This window comes from Rhamphochromis longiceps, linkage group LG7, assembly GCF_057381845.1.
Source record: "Rhamphochromis longiceps isolate RC_006_pf linkage group LG7, R_longiceps_female_GT1.1, whole genome shotgun sequence".
In the NCBI taxonomy this organism is placed as follows: Eukaryota; Metazoa; Chordata; class Actinopteri; order Cichliformes; family Cichlidae; genus Rhamphochromis; species Rhamphochromis longiceps.
The window spans coordinates 52,716,973-52,737,660 of NC_140563.1; the positions used below are offsets into that span (position 1 = coordinate 52,716,973).

At 39.5% G+C, this 20,688-nt stretch overlaps 1 protein-coding gene across 1 annotated transcript in view; it reads left to right on the plus strand.

The window, feature by feature from the left end:
- The window catches only part of LOC146666312 (uncharacterized), a 477,181-nt gene that overhangs the window by 343,740 nt on the left and 112,753 nt on the right, over positions 1 to 20,688 (plus strand). The window lies entirely within an intron of this gene.

Below are 20,688 nucleotides of genomic sequence, written 5' to 3' on the forward strand. Positions count from 1 at the left end.
ACAATCTGCATCAATGTTACGAGTCTATTTAAAACTCCACGCACATTACATGGGACAGCCACATTTGTTCTGCTTTATTAACAATTTGCTCTTATTTTGAAAGGTGAAATATCCACATTCCGGTATCACGACGCAGAAACGCTCCTCTCGTCAGTAAGTGATGCGCTGAGTAAACTGGAACGCCTTCGCCATCACGTGGCCTCTGAGGAATCTGCTCACAATAAATCCGTGACCAAGACAATACACGGGCAGTGAAGGGTAAATATCCACATCGGAGCAAACAAGCTGACTGGGATGAATTAAAAGGTGAAATAAATGTGCAGAAATACATTTGAGGTAAGGTATCTATACAAACATCTTTTGTGAAACAATCGCTCTATAGTTAAAAAAAAAAAAAATTGCATTAACATATTATTCCGCAAAACTGGATTTCAGCACATCCAGTAAAATGTTAATTTACTCCCCTGATTTAATCTGACTCGCCGTCCTTTCATTGGACGAGGCTTTACACTCGTGTTAAAAACGACGTTTTTGTTCCACGTGTAACACATTTTGTGTGAATTTTAACACGTGTAAAAAAAAAACACCCAAAAACCAAAAAAAATCTTTCAAAACAACACGTGTTGTGTTAGATCTGACACGCCATGTTATTCAGGCACCAAATGTGCTAAAATCTAAAACATAATACAATATTGAGGAAACACAACTTGTGTTATATATGAAAGTACATGATGTACAGCATCAGTGTGGAGGAATTTTAAGGTCATGCCAAAGAATCTCAACCTGATTGAAGTCTAGATGTTAACTAAGCCACTCCAACATCTTTATTTTATTTTATTTTAATATTATTTTGAGTCATTCAGAGGTGGACTTGCTGATGTGTATTGTATCATTGTCCTGGTACATAACTCAGGTGCTCTTGAGCTTCAGGGTGTGAACTGATGGCCACACATTCTCCTTCAGGATTTTCTGTTAGAGAGCAGAATTCATGGTTCTATCAATCACAGGACTGACAATAAACTGGACTGGGCTAAAACACCACTGCAGTTTACAGGAAGGGCCAGAGCTGTTTCTATTTTCTGAGGTGGCTGAGGTCTTTTAATACCTGTCGGATGCAGAGGCTTTGCTAGTCTGTTGTGGCCAGTGCTAGCCTCATGCTGTTGCATGCTGGGGCACAGTACACACTGCATAGTGCACACCCTTAATATCAAATCCTCAATAGAGATAATCATTATGATAAGGACAATATGTGTAATATCCTGGATTATTTATAATCAGAGCTGTGTATTTATTAAAGCTATTTTGTTATATTTTGTAATTTTGTAATTATTTTATTATTTAATTCAGTTTGGTAGTCTTGGTAGTCATTAGTGCCCTTTTGATAGGTTCCTCAAAAGATTCACAACTGTTCCCAGCTGTAGAAATGGCTTTGTGACGCTTTCCAGACCGATAGATGGCAATGACTTTGACCATCCTCTGTTTTTTAATTAATTAGTTAATTGTTTCTTCACTTTGTCAGACAGGTTCGATTTAAGTCATTTTTTTATTCAACATGTTTGGCAGTGGTCAGGCCAGGGTGTGGCTAGTGAAATAGAACTGAGATTATCAGCAAATTATATTTACCTTCATCCAAATAGCCTTGATAAATGAGATCGTCTTTTTGTTTTTAAACTGTATTGTCTTTAGTCAGGTTATTGCTAGCTAATATTCAGATTTGTATGATTAACACACTTAAGTGTGACAGATATGAAAAAACAAAAAAAATCAAGAAGGGGGCAAAATGTTTTTCACATATTCTCCGTCAATACTAATGCAATGCCATTATAATTTAATTAGATAACAGCCACATTAAAATGTCTGGTACATACATTGCTCATGGCATTAGGCCAGAAAATCAATAATCTTTACCAAGCTCAAAAACATTCAATAGCCCACACTGACCTTGTGCCAAATTTCATATTGCTTCCCAGGAGATATCCAAACTTAGAGAGTGATTGGTTGTGTTTTTATTGAACTGTTCAAATAAAATTCTAATTCTTTCCAGTTACACCAGTTCATGCCGATCAATTCAAATAAAACTCCGTCGTCAGTAATATAGAAATTAATCTCTACTTTCAAATTCCTCCTTGAATTTTCGGTGTTGCTACTGAAACATTGGCCAGAGAAAATATAGTCGTTGCAATTTGTCGCCCCCTTGTGGTCAATTTTGCAAAGCCCTACAAATGAAATGTATGGTTTTTTGTTTTTTTCAGGTTACAGGTCATTATTTTTTATGTTTTTCTTTTTTTTCTTTTGGTCAGATTTGGGTTGCATATGGTTAGAAACACTGTAGATATATGACAATGCCATAGCCATGTTATTTGTTTGTTTCGGTGTTATTCATGCATTTATGTATTCCCACTGAACATTATTTATGATATCAAGCCACTGAGGCATGCTTGATGGCAGAGAGAGCATAAGAGTATATGGAGAGCTATATAAATCACTTTCTCTGTAGCACATTTTCTGTGCTCATGTGCTCTATTTCTGTTCCTGTAGGCCTGTCAGTACTATTTATTTAAAACCGACCGCTGCCTGTCATTGCAATGACTGAAACTAGACAACTAGATACAATTAATTATTGCGAGTGATTATGGTGCAATTACTGTCCATCAAATGCTGACAAATTTGCATAAAAGTTGTAATATTAGTATGGTAATTTTATTTTAAGGTATAACACAAATGTCACCATAATCAGAAAAAAAAAATCCCTCCATTAGCAATTAGAACAGATCTTGTAACATATGATCAACAGCTGAACTGAAAAGAATCAATCTGCATTTAGATCATTTAGATAATTAGTGGTTATTTGTAGAAACAGAACAAGAGCAAGATATACATCTATGGTGTTTTTTCATTTAAAGTAAAACAAAAATAAACATAAATAAATAAAAGCACATATAAGCTGATAAAAACTTATGTTTTTATCAGCTTGTGTATTATTCAAAACAGCTGGTTTTGGATTGTGGTTGAAGAAACATGAAAGTTTTTATGATGCTTCAGAAGTCCCTTTTTATAATGTTTTATTGTCTAAATGATTGATCAAAATTAACATGACTGCTACAGGATCATATGGTTTCATCAGATAATCAGCTTATAAATCTTGTTTGTTTTTGTTTTTGTTTTTTTTTGTTGTTGTCTTCCTGATTTAATGTGTTTTGATAATGTCAGAAGTGGTTTTGCCAAACATCATGATTTCACAGTAAGCTGACCTTTTTGGAGTGAAAGTGAATTTCATATCATTGCATTTGTTTCCTATTAGACCAGGTGTCAATCTCATTTGAGTTTATGAACCACAAACTATCCAAAATGCTCTCAAGTGGACCGGACCAGTAAAATCACTGCATAATAAAAATAATATTTCTCTTTCTTTCATGTTGAGAATTACATTTTGAAAGCATTCACTTGGGTCAGAACAACAATATTTACAGCCACATGCCAAAGTAATAAGAACCTTTTATACCATTACATTAGAACTTTGCCAGACAACAGAAAGCATTATATCTTGTTAAATTACTTTACTTACCTAATGAGATTTAGCAATCTGACATTGCCAGAATAAGTGATAATAATAATCAGAATGCATGTTATTGAAAAATTAATTGCAGTTAATTGCAAGTTTCTCACATTGCCTTTGTGATCTAGTGGACCGAATTTGACTCTTTCCAAGACAGTTGTGGCCCCCAGGGCACATATTTGACACCACTGTACTAGTTAAGTATGGAACATTTTTGGCAAAGGTAACTTATGAAGTTTTGGGTTATGACCAACAGTGTTTATGAGGTCAAAAAGACATTGAGTTTGATCACCAAATTCTAATAACTTCCAGTTCACGTTCACAAGACATTCCTGAGATACATTGCCTTCAAAGGATTTCAATCCAGAGACAATCCAGGAACATAATACCTTCAACCACAGCTGTGGCTGGCGCAGGGAGAGAAAAATAACTCCCAGACTACTGACTGATAATGAAAATAAATGTTAGGTGCAACCCCAAATCAAAGAGTGACCACAAAGTTGCAAGAAAGTGGCCAGAATCAACCCAACAAAGACTCTAATGTGGCCCGCTGAACTGCTTTGGAAAATGTAAAGGAGAGCATAAATTTTGGACTTTTCACTAAGTGTGACATCTTTTCCTACTAATAAAGACCTCTCTGGGCTATTCAGACTACACCAAAGTAAATAAGTAATCGAGTAATAATGAAATGACAGAAGAGTTCCTGTTTTTCTTACATTTCTTTCTTCTGTTTTTCTAATTTTGACATCCCTGCACTAGACAAACAAACAGCCAGCTGATGTGGTGAGAGCACAGGGAGGAAATAAAGTCAGATCACATCAGTTTTGCTTAGAAACCTGAGTAGCACAGATACCTCAGTCAGCTTTGTAGTCTATATATTTTTTACTTTTATATTTTATACCAAAAATATAGATTTCAGTGTGGACAATCAGGGAAAGGAAACTGCAAAGAAGTTTTAATTGGCTAAGCTCCGTCAGTGGTGGCACCGGACGTTTGAAGAGTCTGGTAGTGTCAGTCCTTTTGTCTTAAGGGGTGTCATTTTCACTAACTGTGATATAGGCATTGTCAAAACTTCTTGGAGTGTAACTGGGGGCCTTATTTTGCCTGATTAGCCTTTTTGATAAACTTGAATGTGTATGTGTTGCTTTTTTTTTTTTGCTTTTTTTTCTGCAAAACATTTTGAAGTGTCTCACTTAATTGATTGGATGGCGCTTATTTGCACATGGAAATTCAGGGGTGATATTTGAAAAACATCACTTCTTCTGTTAAGGGCCTTGCTGCAGTGAATACAAACACAGAACAAAAAGGCAGCTGTGGGCAAAGCCTTTATCAGAAGTTGAAGCATTTTGAAATGTATTTCTTTTGTCATTAAACAAAAAAAGGCTACACGGGAACACGACAGACCTGTTTAGTTAACAGAAGAAAATGCATTTTTGTGCTTTTTACATATATTCACACAAGTTTGCATTTTATAGGCTGTAAGAAAGCAGGCATTGTATTATGTTTGGTTATGTTACTGTACACCCAGAAAAACCTTCAGGAATTTATGGGTGCATGCTTTAAAATTCACGTTGTTCAGTTCACCACAGTGGTTTTAGTTTTATTAAAGGAGACGCTGTTAATACTCACCAAAAAAAAGCTTGACTGGTCTTCAGCTGGAAAGCCTAGACTGCATCGTATTAATCAGCAAGACTACACTGGGAGCCCTTTTTTTAACATTCATTAATTCAGTGTTACATCACAGGGCTGCTTGGTTTTAAATAAATTATGGCCTTGGCAAGACCACAGTCTGGTACTAAATTGCACTTGCGATGCACTTTCATATCATAATGGGTTGCCCTCCCAGTGATTTCCTAGCACTCTCATATTTTTGTTGATGTTCAGAGATGGGAACCCTGCAGAAACATAGCCTGTAGACGAGCCATTGAGATTCAGTCTTGATTCAAAGGTGACATTTTATGCTTTTCATAGCAATGGGCATAGCTTCAAATAATGAGGTCAGTGTATGTAAAAGTAATCTGTGAGGCAAAACCTCAGTCTAAACACTCGCTATTCGACATCTATTCTTGTGCCTCGCTTTCTTTAATATAATGAAGGATTTTCTTTTACCTGTGAATCATGCAACCGTACCCTAGAGGACTCCCAGAAAAAAAAGAAAAGAAAAAAAGAAATATGGAGGTGGAAATGAGCATAATCGGCCCCCCTTTGAGAACTGCTTTAATAGTTTTCTTTCCACCTCTGTGCAATAGATCTGCACAGCTGCCTGACTAGAATGAAGTTTCATCCTACTGCAGAAATTTTAAATCAGGTTTTGTAGTGTCTTTGTACTGCACTCACAATGTGACAAGATTAAGAATATCAGAAATTATGAATTCTAAATATGGTCTTTACCTGTTCCATTTCCTGTAAGTACACAAAAATATACTATAAATGCAGTTGGACAGAACTTCCATGCTGATGTTTGGTAACAGTATCCTCTGGGTTAACATCTTCAGATGGAACGGTTGTGCTTAGAGTAAGAGCAGTTAAGAGTCATACATAATACATTATGAGTAGAGAATGAAGAAAAATAGGCATTAGTCTTACGTTTTAATATAGAATAAACATTTACTGGCCACTTGGTTAGCTAGAATTAAGTTTATCAACTTAATTCTTGTTGACAAACCCCTTCATCACCAGCATCCGCCTCAATGGTTATGGGATAGTTTCATATTGTTTACGCCCAATTCTGACTCACATGTGACTGTATCACAAATGAAGACTCATCAGACCAGGCAACATTTTTTTGGTGAACCTTTTGTGACACGTAGCCTGAGTTTAATGTTCTTAGCAGACAGGACAGTCACATAGTGCGGTCTTCTGCTGCTGTAGCCCATCTGCTGCAACAGAGGCGGAGGCAGACATTTGATACATCCGGGGCTTAGCCCTAAAGGGTAGTACGCATGTAGGATTTGGGGGGGGGGAAGGGGGGTTGAAATGACTGAAAGATTACTGGGCTCTGTTTTTTTGTTCAAAAAAAAAGAATGACTTCATATAGGGAAAAATATGTATCACATATGCAGAACACCTTAAACTAGTTTTTTAATTAAGCAGCAAGGCAGAACAAAGTTGGGGCTGTATCAAGACATGCGGACTAAATCCCAATCCAACCAGACCCAGAACTGATCCGGAATTAAAACAGGACTACTGTCACGGCTGGCGGAGTGAGCCGTGTGGTGTGGAGGAAAAGGAGGACCCAAAATGCAGCAAACTGATGATACGAGTGATGTTTATTTACAAGGTGGAGGTGGCAAAAACAGGCAACGCAGCATGAGCAATTACAAACGGAAACCTAAACTGGGAGAAACTAAAGAGCAAACCTGAGACCATACAAAGGGGTGCGGGGCAGAGAGCTGCAGAGTAATGCAGGCAGATAACGCAGACGAGCCGACAAAGAACACAGACCGACACCCACTAAATATACACACACAAGGTAATCAGGTAATCACACACAGGAGGGAAGAACAGCTGAACCTAATACACATGAGGACCGGAGGAGACACAGACTTTCAGAATAAGACAGGAACTCTAGGACACGAGCCTACGAAGTAAAGCAGGGAACACACGGACTGATTTACAACACAACACGGGGACAAGAACAGAGCACCAAGGACAGACACAGGTAGGGCTGAATATACACTAACTTCAGGTTCAACCCTAAACCAATACAAATCAGAACAAACACAAGGCACAAAAATGAACTTCAAGAAAACACAAAACGCTGGGTCAAAACGACCCAGGACCGTGACAACTACATCCTGTTTTTATTCCAGTTCAAAATCAGGACTACTTAGGATTTAACCAAGACAGACCCAGAATCAAAACTAGATGATAGTAGCACTAAAAATCACCATAGACCTGCACTACACTTATTTTTTAATTCTACCAAAGTCCACTATTTAGATTGAGAAAAGTTTATATAATTATTCAGCCTTGTTGTGCAAACAAGCCTGCATAACTTAATAAATGTAGAATTTGAAAAATAACAAACCTAAAAAGAAACACTAGGTACGAGATACATGACTACCTATGATACGGTGATACTTTTGGTAAACAACCATTTGACTAACATGTCTGTCTCACCTGCTCTTGTTCCATCTCTGTGGCTCTGTGTTTTGCCTTATATGCATCCACAGCTGTGCCACCAATTTACTCACATGGACTCTACTAACCTATCAGAAGCTTCTTAAGCTCAGAATGGAATCGTCTGGAGTTTTCTTATTAATTAACAATAAACTTAGTGCATATGTACTCCTAAATTTGATGAAAATAATAAAACAATAGACAGCTCTGTCTCTCTTTAACTAATTCAAAAGATATTTCAATATTTATTTATCCAAAACAAAACAAGTTTACTCTAAATTGATGTTGTACAGTAAAAATGTTCTTGTGTTTTCCATAAAGTGTATGTAAATATCTGGTTTAAACTGTGGATATACTGCTGTGTACTGAAATCCCTCTTGTTTTTCATAGAAATATACTGAACAACATACAAAGCATAATATATAAAATAACATCTACCAGAGTTTTTTCTTTGAAAGAAGCCCCTTATGTCCATTCTTGTATATCAGTACATTACTTAAACCGATTTATTTAGCCATGGAGGGTAACAACTGAAAATATGAAATAAACACACATGTAAACTAAGACTCTCTAAAGAAACAGCATTGTTGTTGTTCGGCTTTTCATTTCTCCATTTGTTGATTCACTTGAAGAGCAAGTAACGTAATATGGGTCAAGTGATCAGTTTGATATCAATCTTTCGTGATTCACCGTCATATTTACATTATTTGTACAGTACGAATGATTTGCTTTGGTACCTGGTCAAACTTCAGTTCTCCTCTGTCTGCGCTTCTCCAACAGCGCACTCGCAGGCAGCAGCTCCACCGCCCCCTCGCTCAGTCGCTTAGTGCCCGAGCTCGGATCATACCAATATTAGGGGGGATTTACGCACAGTCGTAAATTCCCACAGTGTGCACTATGTGCTCCAAATATTGTGTGTAGTTTTTGTTTTATACAGTTGTCAGCCAGGCATGTAACTATGAAAAAATTACACTCCAAAAGACCCCGGGCTTCTGAAAAAAACAACCCGGGCTTAAGCCCAGTAAGCCACCCCCCCGCTCCGCCACTGTGCTGCAAGTGTCTTGATGCATGGTCATTCATCCAGGTAATGAAATTCCTGACAGTTGATTGCATTCATCTGAATGTTGTGATCTCAGTGGGAGAAACATTTTATCACTCATTGAAAATCAGCACCTCCAAATCTGAGGCCATGGTCCTCAACTGGAAAAGGGTGGAGTGCCCACTCTGGGTCAGGGACGAGTTCCTGCCCCAAGTGGAGCAGTTTAAGTATCTCGGAGTCTTGTTCACGAGTGATGGGAGAAGGGAGCGGGAGATTGACAGGATTGGTGCTGCGGCTGCAATGATGCGGATGCTGTACCGATCCGTCGTGGTGAAGAGAGGGCTGTGAGTAAAAGCAAAGTTCTCAATTTACTGGTTGATCTACATCCCTACCGTCACCTATGGTCACGGGCTGTGGGTTGCGACGGAAAGAACGAGATCGCGGATACACGTGGCAGAAATGAGCTTCCTCCAAAGGGTGGCTGGCCTCTCCCTTAGAGATAGGGTGAGAAGTTCACCCATCAGGGAGGGGCTTAGAGTAGAGTCGCTGCTCCTCCACATCGGAAGGAGCCAGTTTAGGTGGTTTGGGCATCAAGTCTTTGTAAACAGTACTCATAGCTATTGATCAATGGTCATGACAATGTGTATATTATTGATGAAAGTAAGCTCACAGTCCATTAATTAGTCAGTGGTGCTAATTTTGGCTAGTATGTATCATTGATGAGGTTGGCAAAACCTGCAGCTGAGACTAAAGAAGTCAATTGGATGAGTGATGAAAAGTTTTTCCTGCTGAAAGCGCAGCATCTAGATAACCATAATGAAGTTTCTGCTACACGTCAAACCTTGAAGTTTCTGCTTCAAGGTTTGACATGTTGTGCATTCAGAGATGCGCTTGTTCATACCATGGCTGTAACTAGTGGTTTGTTTGAATTACTGTCTGGTCATTCTCCTCTGACGTCTGGCATCAACTGAGAACTGCACCTGAATCGATGTTTTCTCTTTTCAGGAAAGTTCCCCTAAAACCCTGTAGATGGCGGTGTGGAAAAATGCCAGCAGATCAGCATTTTCTGAGATACTCAGACCAGCCTCAGACCAGCCCCAACAAACATAATGCGCTCAAAGTCACTTAAATCACCTTTCTTCCCGATTCTGATGGGTAAAGAAAGGTGATTTAAACAGTTTGTCTTGTCTGCATGCCTACATGCATAGAGTTGTTGCCTCGTGACTAGATGATTATTAGAGATACACATGTATGTCTAATAAAGTGGCCACCATGTGTAGGTTATGTTGCACTTATAGTGCACTTCTACAACTAGCAACTTTCACACGCCCCTTGTTGTTATTCTTTCCCTCGAGATCGATAGGTCCACAGTGAACATCTGGCAGGTCAAAGGTCAAAGGAGGTTGAAGCCAGTGCAGAATGAGAGAACTCCTGCAGCGTGAACACACAAAACATTCATGTGCGGCAGACATACTGAATCTGGAATGTATGTGTGTCAGAGGTGATGACAGAGTTGCAGTGTTGCATTCAAAGATGGAAAAGAAGCAGAAATGTAGCAAGGCCTCTGCAGTTTGATGTAGAACTGAGACGGATGTAATGACCTGACCGCAGGGTGAGCAGGAGGGAGAGAGTCAGGTCAGGCAGCAGATATCACTTTGGAAATGAGTTTTTGGGCTCTTGTACAGAGAAATGGTAATTCACAATCACTAGTCATATAGGAGGCAGTGAGAAAATTAGGTTAAGGTTTAAAGGTTAATTGTATCCTTGCAGGGCGTCCTTTTCTTTCTCTCCCCTTCTTTTTTTTTTTTTTAAATCAGGAGGAAAAAAAGAGCAGTGAACCAAATATAACGGAGTGAGAAAATACAGACAGGTGCAACAATTTCAACAGTTCATTCTCGGAAAGCTGTCGGATAACCCATCACTGCTGACAACTTTTGTAAAAACTATATTTTGCTATGAATGACAGAAAAGAAAAACATAACCTGTACTTCACATGTAACACAAAACATCCTACCCAACAGATGGAAACAATCTGAGACCAGGTAAAGAAGGTTTCGCTTTGCTTTTCTTTTTCTTGGGCGTACTCAACATCAAACCCACCACACGGGGGCAGCATTGGTTCATGCTGGCATTGCCTCTAAACATGGCCGTTATTATTACTGCAGGCAGTATATAATTTCAAACACAGAAGGTGTGGGAAATCTGTAACAAAACATTCTAAAGAAATACGAACAATGAACTCAAACCCGATCCTTAAATTCATCACCGGGGAGAACCGGACGGATCGATGTGTAGTTATGCTGAATGCTGAATCCGAAGGAGGTCAGTGATACCGCTGGAAAAACTGGTAAATCATCACAAAACATAAATGCTGCAGAGTGGTCAGTAAATATTCTTAGAAAAATATGTGCTTCACTGAATATCAGATTTTGTTTCATGCTGAGCTATTGAGCTTCCAAAGACAAATGTGTATCAAAAAAAGGGAATGGATTGAAAGCAGGAGTGAACATGGACTTAAATAGTGTGTTGTGTTAGTGTAAGCAGCCATGAAGACCTGACAGTAGATCCTGTATTTATTTAAACTATAAGTATTACATTCTTATAAAGATCTATTAATATTTGGGGTGAGTGAAACTGTTAACTGAAGCAAAACTAACAAAAACAGACAAGTGGGCAAAATGACATGCCTTAATGTCATAATGTTCATTAAATCATCTAATTTCTGTAAATAACTTTGGGAAAATATGTTGTGATTTGTTGTTATGTTGCAATTAGCTTCTAAATAATGACTAATGCACTGCTTTAAAATATTCATTAGTGTTACTGATATTCATTACCTTTATCTTTGATTACACCATGCAGTCGCATTAGAGCATGAATGGCGATCATCCCTAATTACTCCTTACAGGAAGCTCATAAATGTAAGATCATGTTTGTAATATCCTTCCATCCATTCATCAATCCGTCTGTCCTGTTGCTCAAGTTAAAGCAACAATGGCAGCAGCAGACCTGTGTGAGCTGGTAAATAATAATTGTTTATTCTGGTTCAGAGTCATTTATTATGTCTCCATCTCTGCCTCGGAGAACCGATTTTTCTGCCTCTCTGACAGGATTTCCCATGTGGGAAATGTCTTTGCGGGTGTTTTCTGCACACCGGTGTGATGGAAACATCATCAAATGTTTGACAAATATGAAGCTATTATCACTGCACCAGATTACACTTACACATTTATTATGCACGTTTATGAATGCATGGACAGATGAGGGCCAATCTGAAGAAGTGGCAGCTGGAGCCCAGGTTGAGGAGGGAAATTGGCCTTTATCTGGAACAATCTCATTGTCCCCCCTTTTTTGTTGTTGTGTTGCTGTCTTGAATTGCCATTTTATTATGAAGTGTGTGTGTGTGTGTGTGTGTGTGTGTGTGTGTGTGTGTGTGTGTGTGTGTGTGTGTGTGTGTGTGTGTGTGTGTGTGTGTGTGTGTGTGTGTGTGCTGGTGATACTTGGAGGAACATGAGCTTCTTTTAGGGACTCTTGAGGGAAAGCAGTCTGCACAGAGAATCGTGCCCAGACTAAACAAACCAGGAGCCAGGCATGGTTCATGGTGTTCTTACCCAAGGTAATAACCCCTGATCACGATGGACCACGTGAGCTAAATGAGCTTAAAAAGATTAAAGTGTTTGTCAAAGTTGCCAACTTAAATATTGACTCTTTCCTGAGGTTACCACTGTAGCGGTCAATTCAGGACTGGTTTGGAAAAATTTAGCGTAATATACAAGTGAAGTTAACCTTGTGTGTGTGTTTGTTTGAATTTGTTCTCATGGAAACTGCAGCATGTGATGCAGGGAATGCAGTGACAGTCTCACACTTGATAAAGAGAGAAAAGCAGACGATGAAAGGAAAGCCCGTGGCTTGTTTTCATTGCAGTTCTTTGGAGGATTGTACATGTGTAAATGTCTGTGTGTACGAGTACCGCACTTTGAAATGTCATTTTTTCTTCCATTATGTAGTTCTCTTGTCAACCAAATATATCTTAAACTAGCCATCTGTGAAACAAATGAGAAATAACTTTGAATGTTTCCCTGAAAGGTCTGAATTTGTCTCATCAATACTTCAATCTGCCAGCACATCTTCAATCTTTATTTCTTCACACTATCCCTTTGCATATTTGCAGATACACTGTATTGCCAAAAGTATTCGCTCATCTGGCTTCACATGCATTTGAATTGGAGTGACATCCCATTCTTGAGGCATAGGGTTTAAAATGAGTGTGGCTAATCCTTTGCCGCTAAAACAGCTTGAACTATTTTTTTTGTCAAGGCTTTCCACAAGGTTTAGGAGTGTTTATGGGAGAGTTTGACAATACTTTATGAAGCACATTTGTGAGGTCAGACACAGATGCTGGATTAGAAGGTCTCCGCTCTCAGTCTCTGCTCTAATTCATCACAAAGGTGTTCTGTCGGGTTGAGGTCAGGACCTCCGTGCAGGCCAGTCAAGTTCTTTCACACCAAACTCACTCATTCATGTCTCTATGGAAATTACTTTGCGCACTGGTGCACAGACATGTTGAATCATTAATACTTCCTTTCACTGGCACTTTACACTTGATGCAATGCCAAACACAGATTCATCCATTGGATTGTCCGGCAGAGACCCGTCATTCATCACTCTAGAGAACACGTCCATTACTCTAGAGTCCAGTGGTGGTAAGCTTCACCCCAACTCCAACCAATGCTTTCCATTGTGCTTGGTGATGCAAGGCTTGGATACAGCTACTCGGTCATGGAAACCCATCCCAGGAAGCTCTATGCAGTGTTCTTGAGCTGAACTGAAGGCCACATGATGTTTGGAGGTCTGCAGCATTTGAAGCTGCAGAAAGTTGACAAGATCTGCGTGCACTAAGAGCCTCAGCATCCGCTGACCCCACTCTGTGATTTAATGTGACCTACCACTTTGTGGCTGAGTTGCTGTCATTTCCAATCACCTCCACTTTGTTGTAATACCACTACAATTTGACTGTTGAATATTTACTAGTGAGGAAATTTTCTGTCTGGACTTGTTGCACAGGTGTCATCCTATCACAGTGCCATGCTGGAGATGCTGAGAGCGACCCATTCTTTCACAAATGTTTGCAGAAGCAGTCTGCATGCCTAGGTGATTTTACACACCTGTGGCCATGGAAGTGATTGGAACACATGAATTCAATGATTTAGATGGGCGAGTGAATAGTTTTGGCCTGATTCATCTCCTATTCCTGGCCAGAAATTTGTTATTCTGTGTCTGCTGATCCCCACTGTGCATGTTAGTTTACTTTTATATTTTTTACAACTGATATTTTAAAGCTGAACGACCAACTAGCAGTTCACTGGCAACACATTTAATATGAAGCATTTAAACAATCTTTATAGCAACATATCAAATATTCCATCTTATCAAATGTGAATATTGGCTAATATTCAATAACATTTGGCTCTCTGTCCTGCCATCCTCACCTACAACTGGTCGTGGAAGATGGCTGCCCCTCCCTGAGCCTGGTTCTGATAAAGTCATGTTCTTGCTAAAAGGGAGTTTTTCCTTCCTGCTGTCACCAAGCATTTGTTCAAAGGGGGTTGTTTAATCAGTGAAGGTTTCTCTCTATCATTGTAGAGTCTTTACCTTACAACACAATGCACCTTGAAGTTACCTTTGTTGTGATTTGGCAATATATAAAATATAAATAATGAACATTTGAACTAAATTGAAATAATATTTGCTTTCTATGATGGTAAACTCTAATTTTTTTTTTCAAAAACTACAGTTTTCACCTAGAATTTAATTATAATTTAGTTTAGGTACATTTTAAATGTTTCTGACCATTTGGGTAACTGTATAAGATGAGAGACAGAGAGAGAGAGAGACATTTAAATACAGTATGTTCAAATTACAACTACATATGTAACATGTGAGACAGATGAGAAGATGGATAATAAAAGCTCTCCTTTAGTAGTGGAAACGTCAAACAAATCTACCCTTAATCAATTTAAGTAGACCAAAAAATATACTGTAAACCCGGAGCTATTAAACCTTCTTTGTCAGGTTGGTCTTGGATAAAATCCTATCAGAATCTGAAGGATACTACAAAAAAAAGAGATTACTTTTTACTGGGAAAACAGAAAAAGGTGCGTGGGGGTGGGGTGGGTTGTACAAGGCCGAATCTTTGTGTAGCTCATATTCAGCCGCTGATTACAGCAGGAAATGATGCTGTCCAATTGGATGGGAGCCTGATTGTTGCCGCACTTGTATCTGCAGAGAGGGATATATGCTTTGCAAAAGGGCAGGCAGATTCTGTGTGTTTTCTTTTTTTCCTTTTTTTCCCTGAGTGAATAATCCTCTCTCTTTCCAGTCCCTTGCTACTCCTCGGAAGTGAAGTCTGTTCCGGAAAGGCTGGCTGAGTGGGTAGTGTCAGTATCCAGGTGTCAGCGGTATACTTTCGCTGTGTGAAGGTTGAGAGCATGTAGGGATTAGTGGGAAGTGGTGTTTGAAGTGGGTATTACCTTTTTTATTCACCTCGTGTGTATCTTTTCTTTATTTGCTGGTGTGCCCAAGCAGCTGGAGAGTGTCTTGTCAGGGCACAGCAGAGGGGGAGAGAGGGGGAGGCCGAGCCAAACGTATTCATTCTGGTACCTTCGGCTGCATAAAGGGATGCACAAACAGGTCTGCTTCCATGATACAGATGCACTCGTTGTGGTATGTATGTAATTTGTAAATGCATTTGTGACTTAAATTACTGACAATTCAAACTGTTTTATTTGCTTTCATCTGCAATTAAAGGTTTTAAGTTTATGGCAAATTTAAACGTAGGATGCCACTCCGGAGCAATAGGAACGAGCTGTAAACACAGCAATATTACATTCGCACGTTTAAGGGTGACAAATTTGTTAGCAAACAGACACTAGCATCCAGCAGATGCAGGGAGATGTTAGATGTTAACAGTTTAAAACCGTGAATAAAAAAGTCCACTCTCTGTTTTCATTTTTCCTCAGCTGGGGTTTGCATCACCTGCCTCGGGAGATATATGGCACTTCATCTACTAAATGCTCAACAGGTTCACTTGGTGGCCACTAATATTTGCTTGCCTTTTGTTCCGGTGACAGGCAGCCAGTGCGCAATTGTTTTTTAGAGCCTTTCCTGCTGAAACAGCTACCCGCTGAGTCCATTACGTGCCCTTTAGCACCTTTCAATGAAAAATCATTCTCTGTATTGTGCTTGTCACATCAACAAAAGCTGTTGAGAGATTTGTTTCTGCTCTTATCCAAATGTTGAATGTTAAGCTTTCTCAGTATTTACAGAATCAAAATAAAGAAGGTTAAAAAGTCTTTAGTCACAAAACACCAGCAAACATACCCATTTCCTTTGTAAAACATATAATTAACCAGCTGGGCTTTGCTCTTCTTAAGGCTCAGGCTTTCGGCGCTCTGTAGTAGGCTGTATTTTTCAAGAGTGGAGTTGTTCAGGTCCTAGACTTTCCCCTGGCAGCAATAGTCCAGCTAATACATGCTGGATAATATAAACTGTACTTACCTGTCTAAGAGAAAAACAACTCTGCTTTAGTTTTTATTCCTCTCGTCTCTTTCACTTCCTTTCCTCTCCCAATAGAAATTCCAGTCGATTGTTGTCTATGAGCTGACTCTGTCGTTGCCAAATTGCAAGCCATGCTATATTTTTTGTTTTTTTGCAACTCGGGATTGAATGACCCCTCTATCATCTTTTGCATTACACACCTGTCATCGTGATGGTTTCTGAGTCCATGGAAGGAAGTGGAAATTTTACGACCTGAGGAAAGATATTAAGCACAATATAGAAATCAAGCCATTGCTTCCGAGGGAAGAAGCAGTTGCAGTGAAGGCTGGTCAAGGTGAGGTCAGCGGATTATTCTTTCCTTCTTGAAGCCCAGAAGAATTCCCTTCATCTTTAGATAGAAAACTTTAGATAGATACCACGAAGAAAAGGTTAAAACAACAACAACAAGAAAAATAGATTATGGATACATTCCTGTCATGGCTCACCCTGCAGTGCATTGAGTCAGCTCTCCTCAGGGTGTCTAATGACCCTCAGATGGCTGTGGGTTCTGGTAATTGTGCAGTGTTGTTTTGACTGACCTCTCTTGGCAGTTTTGACACACAGAAATATATGTTTCTCGTGCATCGCCACTGGTCTCTTCCACGAGTTTCACCTTAAGACGAATGATATTTCATTCTAAAGTCTTCTCACTCCTCCCTCTTCACGTCCCATGAAGCAACACTTCGTTTTTATGGCAGTGTTAATTATTTTAATGCTTGGTTTTATTATCCAAAAACAAGAACTAAACAAGACAGATGCCCTTAATGAACCCTCTCCATCTACATACTCATTGTCATAGTTTATCATTATTGTATTAGTTTGTATTATTGCTTTACTTAAAACATGAAAACTGTAAAATGCTGCTGTTCCTACTGGAAATGTATTACCTATAATAAACTATTTGCCCTGGTTAGAGGTCTCAAGGCTGTTCTGGAAGCTTCCATTTCTCCTGTTTTCAATTTGTGCAAATCTCTTTACACAGAAGTCCGCTTTTTTTGGGGTTTTTTTGGGGGGGTTGTCAGCTCTGTCTCTTCCGCTGTCAAATCAGACCTTCAAGCTCCTGACTGGGAAGGGAGCTCATGTCTGATACAGGTTTCCCTTCAGTCACATTTTTTAAAAAGCGTTTTCAAATTACTACACAGTCCTACACCCGCTAACGTATTTGGCATTCCAATTAATCCCCCCCCCCCAGGGCTGGACTGGGACAAAAAAAATCGGCATTTTGACTAGAGACCGGCCCACCAAAAATGTGACGTCATTCAGGGGTAAAACCGCAAAGGATTCTGGGAACTTGTGGCAAGAGGTACTAGCACATGCAGGCTTTCAATTGAACTCAGTTGCACAGCGATAAAAAGAAACACAAAAAAATGGCAAGAAGCTGTTGTATTATTAACTGCAATAGCCGGTGTTGTGCCAAAAAGCGATTGTCTGCCAAAAACTGATTTCCGGTATTTGCCAAAAACTGATTGCTCGTATTTAAATTGCTATAAGTAACTTGCTGGGCTATAATATGTGAAACATATGTCAAATGCATCCCTCATGGATGACATAAAGTCATCTCTCCATCTCCATCTCCTGCTCTTTTATTTCTCTCTCTCGCTCCATCTCTCTCTGCTGCTCTTCTGTCTCCTCTGTCACAGACTTCTCCACTTTTGATGATAAATCAGCCTGGTGCAACATGTAAGGATTGGCACAATTTGTTAAGATTTTGAAGAGTTTGAGAAACTAACCTTAAGCATAAAATAAAATTTACTATCAGTAACTTCATAGCACCCGCCCAGCAGTATATAAACTCCGTCATGCTAGCTAGTACGCAGTACCAGTTATTCTAAGCGCCTGTAAAAAGTCAGCACAACAAAAACAAACTCCAACTAAACTTGGTTTATATCTGACACAGATAGACAGCAGGTCATAACTTCTTACCTGAAGTTCAGTTCCTCTGCCACTATGACCGGCGGCCGCCTCGGGTCTCTCCTCCTCTTGCCTCCCCTTTCCCTTATCCACCTGCTGGCCTCCACCACTTGCTGATGTTGCTAAATCTGTGGAAGCTATGCCATAGCTACCGCCAAACAATTCAGTTATTTTTACACATTTGGCAGCGTCTGCCTGAAGGGCTTGTTTCTTTTTGGCCCTAATTTTTTCTGCACCTCCTTTCCTTTTTTTGTTCTCCATTTTCTTTAGTTCGTCTATAAGATTGCTAAACAAGGGGGAGGGTGCATCCGACCTCCTTGGCTGTAATTGGTCCAGCCCAGAGTCGATCATGACCAATTGGCCAATCCAACACCTTTCATTATTTATACCCTGCCAAAAAAAAAATCAAAAAAAAAAAATCGCCAGCGGCCCACCGGGCAAATGCCCGGTATGCCCGATGGCCAGTCCAGCTATGCCCCCCCCCCCCCCCCCCCCCCTTTATTCAAAATAGAAAAAATGTGTAAAATATACAAATTTCACAAAAGTATTGGCTCATTTTTAATTTGATGGCAGCGGCATGTCTCAAACAATATGGGGCAAGGACATGTTTACCACCATGTAACTTCCCCTCTTTTAACAACAGTCTGTAAATGTCTGGAAAATGAGGAGACACTTTGCTGTGCTTTTGGGAGAGGAATCTTGTCCCATTCTTATCTTTTATAGGATTCCAGCTTCTCAACAGTTCTGGGCTCTTCTTGGTTGTATATTTTATTTCACGATGTCCCAAATATTCTCACATGGTAAAAGGTCTGGACTGAAGGCAGGCCATTTCATTACCTTTACTCTTCTTCTACAAAATCATGATGTTTGCTAGATGTCTTTGTTCCTTGTTTAAATCTCTGTATCATCAGAAATGCAGGCGATTGAATTAAATACTGATAACATATAGAGGTTACAGTGTCAGTGTTTTTCAAACAGAATGTTCAAATTTTGATTTGTCTGCCCACACAGCACTTTGACCCTTGCCTCAGCCCATTTTAAATGAGCTTTGACTCTGAGAAGGCAGTGACGATTGTGGACCATGTACACACGTGGCTTCTTTTTCGCATGATAGAGCTTTAACCTGTATTTGTGAATGGCAATGATTTTGGAAGGTGCTGGTGGGTTGACGAGCAGATGAGCAACAGGTGTGCAGGGTGAAGCATAGGTGCTGGAAACTCCACCGAATAGACAAGGCTAGGTGGGGGCTGCCCGTCAGAAAGCAACAGGTGACTGAAAAAAATGCACTAAAACAGAAACCTTCTAACCAGCCCAGGAGCCATGACATTCTGAGAAACTCTGGCGCTCTAAGATGCTCTTTTTATACTCAATCATGTATTGGATCTGTTGCCAATGGTAAGTTGCAAAATGTTCCCTGTTTCTTTCCGGTAACACTTACTTTTCCAGCCCTTTCTTTTATCCGTGTCAAAGCCTTTTTGAGATATACTGCTGCCATCTACTTCAAAAGGAGCTCCTATTTTTCATGAAATGCTAAAATGTTGCAGTTTAAAAATTTGATATGTTTTCTCTGTCAAAAAAACAATAGAGTAGCTGTTTTGTTAGAATACTGGATAATTCCTCTTATTCAGAATATTCTTCCTAAACCCCAGAGTTAGTTGCTTGGTTATAACATATATGTATATGTATATATGTATACATATGTATATACACATATATATGTATATACACATATGTATATATATACACATATGTATGTATATATATATATATATATATATATATATATATATATATATATATATATATATATATATATATATATATATATATATTAGGGGTGCAACGATATTCGTATCGATATTGAACCGTTCGATACAGTGCTTTCGGTTCGGTACGCATATGTATCGAACAATACAACATTTGTAATTTATTTTATCAATTTTCCTTCTGACGATGCTGTCTGTGTTGAGCGCTCAGTGAATCTGCGTTCGACTACTCCGCCTAGGCTGCACTGTCCAGCGCAGATCCACTGAGCGCTCAACACAGACAGCATAGTCAGAAGGAAGAGCGCAGGGCAAGCTAGCGAGACAGAAGTTAAGCTCTACTTGCAACAGGCAAATTGAACCTCATTCAGATCTGGCGTTTGGAATTATTTTGGTTTTCATGTGACGTATGACCCTGAAGGTAAGCGAGTCATGGACTAAAGTAAAACAGTATGTTGGATGTGCCATGCAATGCTCAATTACATTGGTGTGAACTAGTGTGTTAGCGCAGTTAGCTCGTTAACGTGTTGGCCGTCTAGCCCCATGCACGGAGCGATCGGCGGTAGCTCGTTAACGGAGATTTGCCGTGTTGTGGCGTTAAGGTCATTTCAACGAGATTAACCTGAAAGCACTAGTGGGAACACAACGAATATGACTGCACATTTACGCCGACATCATCCTAGTGCAAAGACAAGTGGAAG